The sequence below is a fragment of the Periplaneta americana genome, chromosome 16, assembly GCF_040183065.1.
Source record: "Periplaneta americana isolate PAMFEO1 chromosome 16, P.americana_PAMFEO1_priV1, whole genome shotgun sequence".
Classification (NCBI taxonomy): domain Eukaryota; kingdom Metazoa; phylum Arthropoda; class Insecta; order Blattodea; family Blattidae; genus Periplaneta; species Periplaneta americana.
The window spans coordinates 182,269,054-182,277,781 of NC_091132.1; positions in this window are offsets into that span (position 1 = coordinate 182,269,054).

The window sequence follows — 8,728 nt, forward strand, 5'->3', positions numbered from 1 at the left end:
AAGTGTAATCATGAAAATGTAGGCTAATAATATATAAAATGAATAATTAAAAATATAGTTATTGTGGTAGTTTGTTGGTTTATAGCTTATAAAGTGTGTGAATGCACAGAATTTATTTCGAATGTTTGGCAATAAATAGATAACAATTAACAGTACACAAAAATCGTTCTTGATGCCACCTCACACTCTTAGAAAAACTTTGTGACAGATTTTTTTGGATCATATAGATATGTTCTAATAGTTAAAAGAGGTGCAGTAAGTTATAGAAACTTCTTCATGACATGCCACTATATTTCTTCAGCTTAAAAGTAAGAAAATTAAACTAATTCAATCGGGAAACATACACAGTCATTCAGGCTTCAAAATTTAAAATATTTATTTAATAGTAAAAATGTTATCTCAGTCACTTTCATATATTTGGCTGTGATTCTTGGCACCCTTCCTTCATACTCTCTAAAGAATAGCATATACAGTATATATTGGAGATTCTTAATTACTGAAAGATCAAACCGTTCTTTTGGCCAATGTATTGACTTTATGCCTCTTTTCATCTCTGTCTTTCATTTTCTTCCATTAAAGATTTTGAAAATTTTTAAGGAAATATGTTTTTTAATAAACAATATTAAAAAATTTAAAATATATCTAAATGCAGAAGAAATGAATCTCATTATAATTACAGATAAAGTAACGATGTGAACACCTGCTGTAGTTGAGTCGGAACACAATGGAGTTCCACAATTCCAGTAAAACTAATGTAATTACATACTTACTTACTTATGGCTTTTAAGGAACCCGGAGGTTCATTGCCGCCCTCACATAAGCCCGCCATAGGTCCCTATCCTGAGCAAGATTAATCCAGTCTCTATCATATCCCATCTCCCTCAAATCCATTTTAATATTATCCTCCCATCTACGTCTCGGCCTTCCCAAAAGTCTTATTCCCTCCGGCTTCCCAACTAACATTCTATATGCATTTCTGGATTCGCCCATACGTGCTACATGTCCTGCCCATCTCAAACGTCTGGATTTAATGTTCCTAATTATGTCAGGTGAAGAATACAATGCGTGCAGTTCTGCGTTGTGTAACTTTCTCCATTCTCAATGTAATTACATAGACACTGAAAATATCTTAAAAAATACCGCACATACTATTCATCCTATACTGCAACAAATACCTTTCTGAGTCGAGAACCGTTGGAAACTAACTTCGAGGTCAGACATGTCATGACCATTGTTAGTTGTCAATTGAATCACAATATTCAGAAACCCCACATGTCCATTTTTTTACGAAATTGAGTTATATATGATTTCGTATTATAAACATGTAGACTCATGATATTATGAAGAGAAATCCCACATATTCCTGTGAACATTCATTTTAGCTAAAGTGTTAAGAAAAAATAATTTGAGCATAAATCTAGGACCCAAGAAAAGTTTAGTTTTCTAGACATGTGGGGTTTCTCAGTATTCTGGTTCAGTTAATTCCAGTATAAGGTATGTTCATGAAATAATTACCACAATTTTAACCAAGACTGCAACTGCATATGTGAGTACTGCGGAAAACTGTGTGAAAAATATCTACTGCTCAGTACATGACGGAATATGATCTTCATAGACCAGCTTCTAGTAAAGAAACGGAAATATCTATACAGTCATGTTGCTCACATCCTAAATGCTGGTCTTCATATCAGTATGCTTATTTTGTTAAGAAAAATGATTGGTTGGAGGTGAAAGGTGAGACTCTTGGATGTGCTGTGTGTTGTGAAGTTGATAAACTTGAGATAGGTCCACAAATTGGAACGGGAGTTAAACCCCAGATCACATAACAGTATATAACAGATTGCTCAGCCTATAGGCTTTGACGGCAACAACTTTTATCAATTTCACCATGCTGCCATCTAGCTACTGCATAAGAAGTCACATTATAAGTCTAATTTTAATTGCATGGATCAACTCTACTTCCATTTAGCAGTCCTTCTCAATTGATGGTGGTGATCCTGGTGGTTGTTTTCTTCCACATGTAACCGATTTTAACATGGGGATAGCCAATCTGTTATATATGTGATCAGGGGTTAAACCTTCTGAAGAATAGTTAAAGTGCTGTGTGGCATACTGTGGATTCATTAAAGAAGCCCAGCAGAGAAATCTCAGAAAGAACATTTATGAACACAAAAACACTGCTTGCCATAAAAAATAGAAGACATTAAATTTAAAACTGCCAAAAAAGTAAAAGTCTGGAAGAGGGAGCTGATAAAATGAATAGTCAAATGAAACTACAGTGTGGATTTTCAATACAGCTTATAACATGGCCAAAAAATAGGTCATTTAGTGACTTCCCTCTACAAGTTGAATTTCAATGGTTTAGGAAGGGTGCTGCATTCAAAACTGAGTTGCACAAACATTTTGGACTACATTAGTAAGGAAATGAGAAAGAAGACGGGTAATAATTTAGTAGTAAACAATGTTAAATGTGTTAGTTGATGAATCGACAGGCATCAATAATAAACCAGTTTTAGTTATCCACTTGAAATGTGTTATGTCAATTGATTTCCCAGTGGATATCTTCTTTTGGGATCTTCTAGAGTTACAATGCACATCAAGCTTTTCTTCCGCTCTTGAATAATCAATAGTATTCATTGCATGATTACGTGACATCTGCAGTTATTAGAAATAGAGAAGGACAAAGGTGGTAGGAATAACCTTGGAGAGAGCACGCCATATATCGATAGAGGGCAGATGTGTAACCAATATTACACTACTTTCGATCAGCTGATATGTGACAAAACATAGTATAACATTGTATAACGTTTATTTATTTTATTTATTTATTTACTCTGGTGAAATTAAGGCCATTAGGCCTTCTCTTCCACTCTACCAGAAATTCAGTACATCTACAAGAAAATTTGTATATCAATACAATTAATCTACTGTAATAACTAGTAGCAATGAATATGACATAAAAATAATTGAACATACAAGTAGAAATTGAAAATAAAAATTAGTCTAACATTTTAAATGATGCAAAAAAGAAAGAAACAAACTAAAAACATATACAACAAATACTAAAGATAAAAACTTCGGCATAAATCTATCAACTTCTCAGAAAAGGATTTCGTGAGATAAAACATACTTTTCTAGTTTATTTATAAACTGTAACTAGGTAATGAATTCCAGAGGCGAGGCAATGATACAGTACAAGAGGATGAATATAGGGAAGTTCTGTGACGAGGAATAGAAAGGAGAGATTGATGCTGATTTCGTGAAGTAGTTAGGAACTGAAAGCGTGAAAAAAGTAATTTGAAGAAGAGTTATGTAAAATTTTGTATAGAAGTGAAAGAGCGTGTATGATTCTTTGTTCCTTTAGACGAGCCCATGAGAGCAGCTGATGGTGTTACATGGTCAAATTTCCGAATATTACAGACGAATCTTATACTCATACATTATGAACATGTTGCAATCTCTCATTTAAGTTAGAACTTATGTTTGTAACAAGGAATCACAGTAATCAAAATGGAGCACCATGAGTGTCTGTATGTTGCAGGCTTTGTTTTATTTTTTTTTCTTTTAGTTTCATACGATTGTACTTGTTATTCTTCTGATTCTTAATGTCATTAGACTGTCATTAAAACAGTTTCGACTTGTTACGCAGGCAACTCAACGAGCTCTTGAATGATGTCATTCGCATGCTATCTAGCTGCTCGTGAATGAACAAACTATCAACCAGCTCGTGAATGAACGAACTGGCAACCAGCTTGCAAACGAACTGACTCTTTTGAACTACTTTCTCTTGAGAGTGCGAGCTGATGAGCTAGCTCATGCCAAAGAGTCGGTTGGACCATCACTAATATCTACGGGCCATATTCATAGACATTCTTAGCACAGGCTTCCAGTGGATGATCAGCGAACTAACGTTTTTCGTATTCATAAACCAGTGTTCGCGACATGATATGATATCAATCCTGTACAAGTAATCAGTCGATAGCCAGGGCTAGTTTAGAACGCTCGTAGCGCGGGCTAGCGAAATGTCTATGCATAGCACCCCAAGAGTCTCAGACTCCCCAAACTGAATACATTATATAAAAGTTGTGTTATATACTGTATGTAGGATGTAAGTTGTTTAGTCAACCATCCAAAGACAGGTCTGAACCTGAGGCAACTAGGTCAAGAGATAATGGGGTAGAGTGGCCAGTTCCTTTACCCATAGGATGTAAGTATTAAGTATTAAATAGTCTAAAATCAGCTGTTTGTACGTCACTGAATCACTCAATCCATTTGGTATTTCTAAGATGTGTGACACTGGAGAACGCCAGACACACACGTGCAGTGAAGAGGAAGGGACTTACTAAGCAACTGCTTCAATGCTCCTCTCTGCTATTCAATGTTACTGCACCTGCTGCTAACATTTTCAGTCTAGACTCTGCTTCAGTTTCTTGTGAATGGCTGTGTATTACGATACACAGTTTTTCTTTCTCTCTCATATGAATATGAGTGAAATTAATGATTTGGCTGTTCATCTATTGAAAACATTATTGTCTATTTCCTTAGAGGAAAAATGTGCTCTGAAGGATAAGAGATCAACACATCTGAATATTGTACAGAGGGATGGAAGTCAAATAAGAACTTTCCAGTGAAAGTGGTACTAGGAGTACCCTTGGCTCACAGCAAGTGTAATGAACTGCTAATTATATTGTGTGTGCATATTATTTTGAGGAGATAGCGAAAAATGTGAGGGTCGCATAAGTTGCATCAAAGATTTTCATAGAAGAGCGTGTAAACATCAAATTTCTAAAATACATATCAAATAGTGAGCATTTTCATCTTATTGGAAAATGCAGAATCGATCATGGTTTATCAGAAGTGGCATGCCTTTCAGCTCTAAAGCATAATGAATTAGTAACTCGCTATAGACGAGTGATTAGAAGATTAATTCTAATTCGCAAGCATGACATGAGTAATTACTCTTTGAATAAAAGTAATTGTATTGAAGTGCTTGAATTACTTGGGCATGAGGAACAGTTCATTAAAGAGAATTCAAATTAACTTATTGACTGTGTAACAGGTTGTAAATGAAATACGAAAATAACTTTCAACTTGTGAATTTGTGTCTGTTCAGGCTGCTGAAACACTGGAATTATATTGTCAGTTCCAGATGAACATAATATTTCGCTGTTGTGTTGGCTGTTCAAGAGAGGTTAATGGGATTTTATGTCTCGAAAGATAAAAGTGTGTGACTATCGGCTGTTTTTTGAGCATGTTAAAGAGAGTGGGGTGTAGATAAGTTAATCTGTCGGACCTATGATGGAGCATTTGTAATGGCGAGTTCTGAAAGAGATGTGTAAAGCATCATAAAACAAGAGTGTCCACTTGCAAATGTTCAGTCATTGATATGCACACAAACTAAATCTGGTTCTCTTGTATGGATGAAAATAAAAAAAAGAAGGTATAACAAAGTGCGGCTCTTCATTTATGATTTGACTGTGTTTCATACGTATTTCAGCAAGTCATCAAAGAGAACTCAAGTCCTAAGAGGTGCAGGTTCCAAACTACCTCAAGCATGCATAACAAGATGAACTTTCACTCCAGAGCAACAGCAACTATTGCGATCCATTTTAAGGACTTGAAAAAAACTCTTATGCATATTGTTAATAATGGTGAAGAATGCAACATGGAATTTGTTAATGGTGCTATAAGACTGGTTAAGAAATTGGAGGGCTCTACATTCCTATTCCTGCTGTGCTTGTATAACAGATATTTTGTTTCACAGATCATTTATTTAAAATACTGCGAAGTAAATGCACATCTAATGTTACGTTATGTATCTAATGCTCTTGATTTAACAATGAAGTCATTCTCCTTCATGCTTCCCAATATTTCGACGTGATGTCTTGAGCTATTTAAAGGGCTGTGCAGCTTGTCAGATGATCCATGTCCATTTCCTGCTCCTGACAACAACAGACAATTTGGTGAAGTCAGTGTACCGATTTTGTGGAGATGCTTACTTAAACAATCATGGCCAGTGAGTAGCCTGAACATAGCAACAGCAGATTTACGAGGAAGTTCCGGGATTAGACAAGTGTTTTCCAACAGATTTTTCCATTGGTATTTTCACTTTCTGCTAATATTCTAATATTGTAATTGTGGTTGATCTTGTTTTTGATGATTCATAGGACAGATTTAGACTTGTATTCTGTTCAATTTTGGAGCCTTTTTTCGCCAACATATCAGCCCTCTCATTCCCATTTATGCCACAATGTGCAGTATCCACTGAAGATCTAATGTAAATATTTGCAACCATGAAAACAAACCATACGAAATTTGATAAACCTATGAAGTGAAGATACAGTGAACCTCACCAAAATTTTGAACAGTGATATGGCATAACAATAACTTCCTGTACCGGTACCAACACTTAAAATTCTTACTTAATGTGAAATAAATAATTGATATTATACTGATTCAGATAGAAATTCGGTTTGGAGACTGAAAACTTTCATCTTGCTGAATTATTAGATGAAAAGCACTTTCAAGTCTATAACAAAGCTTTCCCAACAACGAAATTGAAGCAATTGTTCAAAATGTATCCATTCTTTGAGAGTGAACAATTACAGAATGAACTTGTGAATGTGTAATTTGGTAAAACCATACATCTATGACCACAAATGCCATTGCGATATATTTTGGATAATGATCTTGATAAGGTTTATGAATAGACAACACATCTAATTCGTTTAGTCTTCATTTTTAATGACAACATGTTCTAGTGAAGGAAGTATGGGCACATCAAAACATTCTTAAGAAACTCCATGAAAAACATATACACTAAGCAACTTTAGTACATCTACAATAGAGAAATCTCTATTGAATGAACTTTCTAAGAATCAGAGCTTCAGGAATCATGTTGATGTATTTGCAGAGAGGAAAGAGCATCGTGTGGAGTTAATCTACAAAGAGATCTATGGTAAGCTTCAGACTCTCCAGTAAATTACAATAATTTCGCCACTGGAGACTATTTTGTCAAACACAGTCCCATGGATTAAATGAAACTTACTAGCAACATACTACACTAATCAGACTTCAGAATTACATATAGGTCCTATCTAAACAGGCTTGAATGAAATAACATGGTATTGAGCATTTATTGAATGTGATGTGTGTGTTTGTTCGAGTGGAATTAAAAGATATATGTAATAGTTATTATAAGTGTTTCATAAATACTACTACTACTGCTGCTGCTGCTGTCTCCATTATGTACCGTAACTTGAAGATAATGATACTACAGAAAGCATTTTAAGTTTTTTACCGGTAAATAAAATTATTTTACAACATTTATATTTATAATACTATACATTTACAGAACCTTTTGTTTCTTAATATGAATTAATATGATAAAATTCTGACTGTATTGGTTGAATAAGACGTCTATAACTAAGTGAAACCTGCCATATTGCGGTAGATTTCAGCCCTGTTTCCACCATGAGGTGAATTCTTAAATGAGTACAATCTATAGTATTGCACCTAGAAATGGTACACTTGGCACATTGAATATCTGGAAAATGTACACAATCTGCAGCCTATTCTCTCCCCCTGCAGCCTATAGGCCAACCACACAGAGGTAAAAAGCATGTGATCTTGCGTGAGTGTTTACATTCTGTAAATATCCACCGTGCCAAGTGTCCATTTGATAAAACTCGAACGTAACATTTGGCTGCTCTTCAATTGTAAACTTATCTCATTCTCGCTATAGATATTCCAACATTATCTCATATTATCCCCCTTCTATAGCGTGGGAAAGAGGTGTATTTTTTCTCTCCATTGTGTGTTATAACCAGAGTGTGACTTGAATATTTTTTCTGGGAGGGAGGCATGAAAATATTAATAAAATTGTCGATAAAAATACTGCCCATATCGGTACCGGTAATAATTTTATTGTTCTCTCTTGTATGGAGGAGGGACCTGAAGGCTTGCATTGCAGCCTGAGGCTTATTGTGCTTACTACTCCTATTCTGTGAATGATTGGGTAGCCAAACAGCCGCACTCTTGTTACAAGTACAGCATGCTGCACTGTAAACTTAACCCAGGCTAAAGTGTGGATGATATATGGATTAATGAAGACGAAATGAGTCCGAGGTCCAAAGTCGGAAGTTACCCAGCAATTCTGCTTCAATTGGCTGAGGGAAAACCCCGGAAAAAACCCAACCAGGGTAGGTAATTATTGGCAATGTTGGCCGACTTGTATTGTTGTGCTCAACTTATCTTAAAAGAAGAAAGAGTCGTCATTATGTGCTACATTAAAAACATAAAAATACGGAAACTGTAGTCTACATTATAGGTACCTGCAGGAGGTAAATGTTCTTGGCAAGGATAAATTAATATCTTCTCAGCAGAGGACACCAGGTTCTTCGGGGGGAGGGGGAGCGATCCCTGGCATCCTCCCTATCAATTCGCACCCTGATTATCACCTCTCTCGAATTTCATACACTACTTTGCTGACAACTTTATTAGCTTTAATAGTCTGTACTTAAGTAAAAATCGTTCTTGTTAGGTAAATTTTCAAAACCATAAATCCTGAACACATCTCTCTCTCGACGACGATGTACTACATTTAAAAGGACACAATTCTGCATCTGCAGCATAATGCACACCAGCCATAGTTTAGGTTTTTACAATGTAGGAAATTCTGATGTTTACAGGAAAAACATAGGATTTAAGGATTTACTTTTTATAGAGA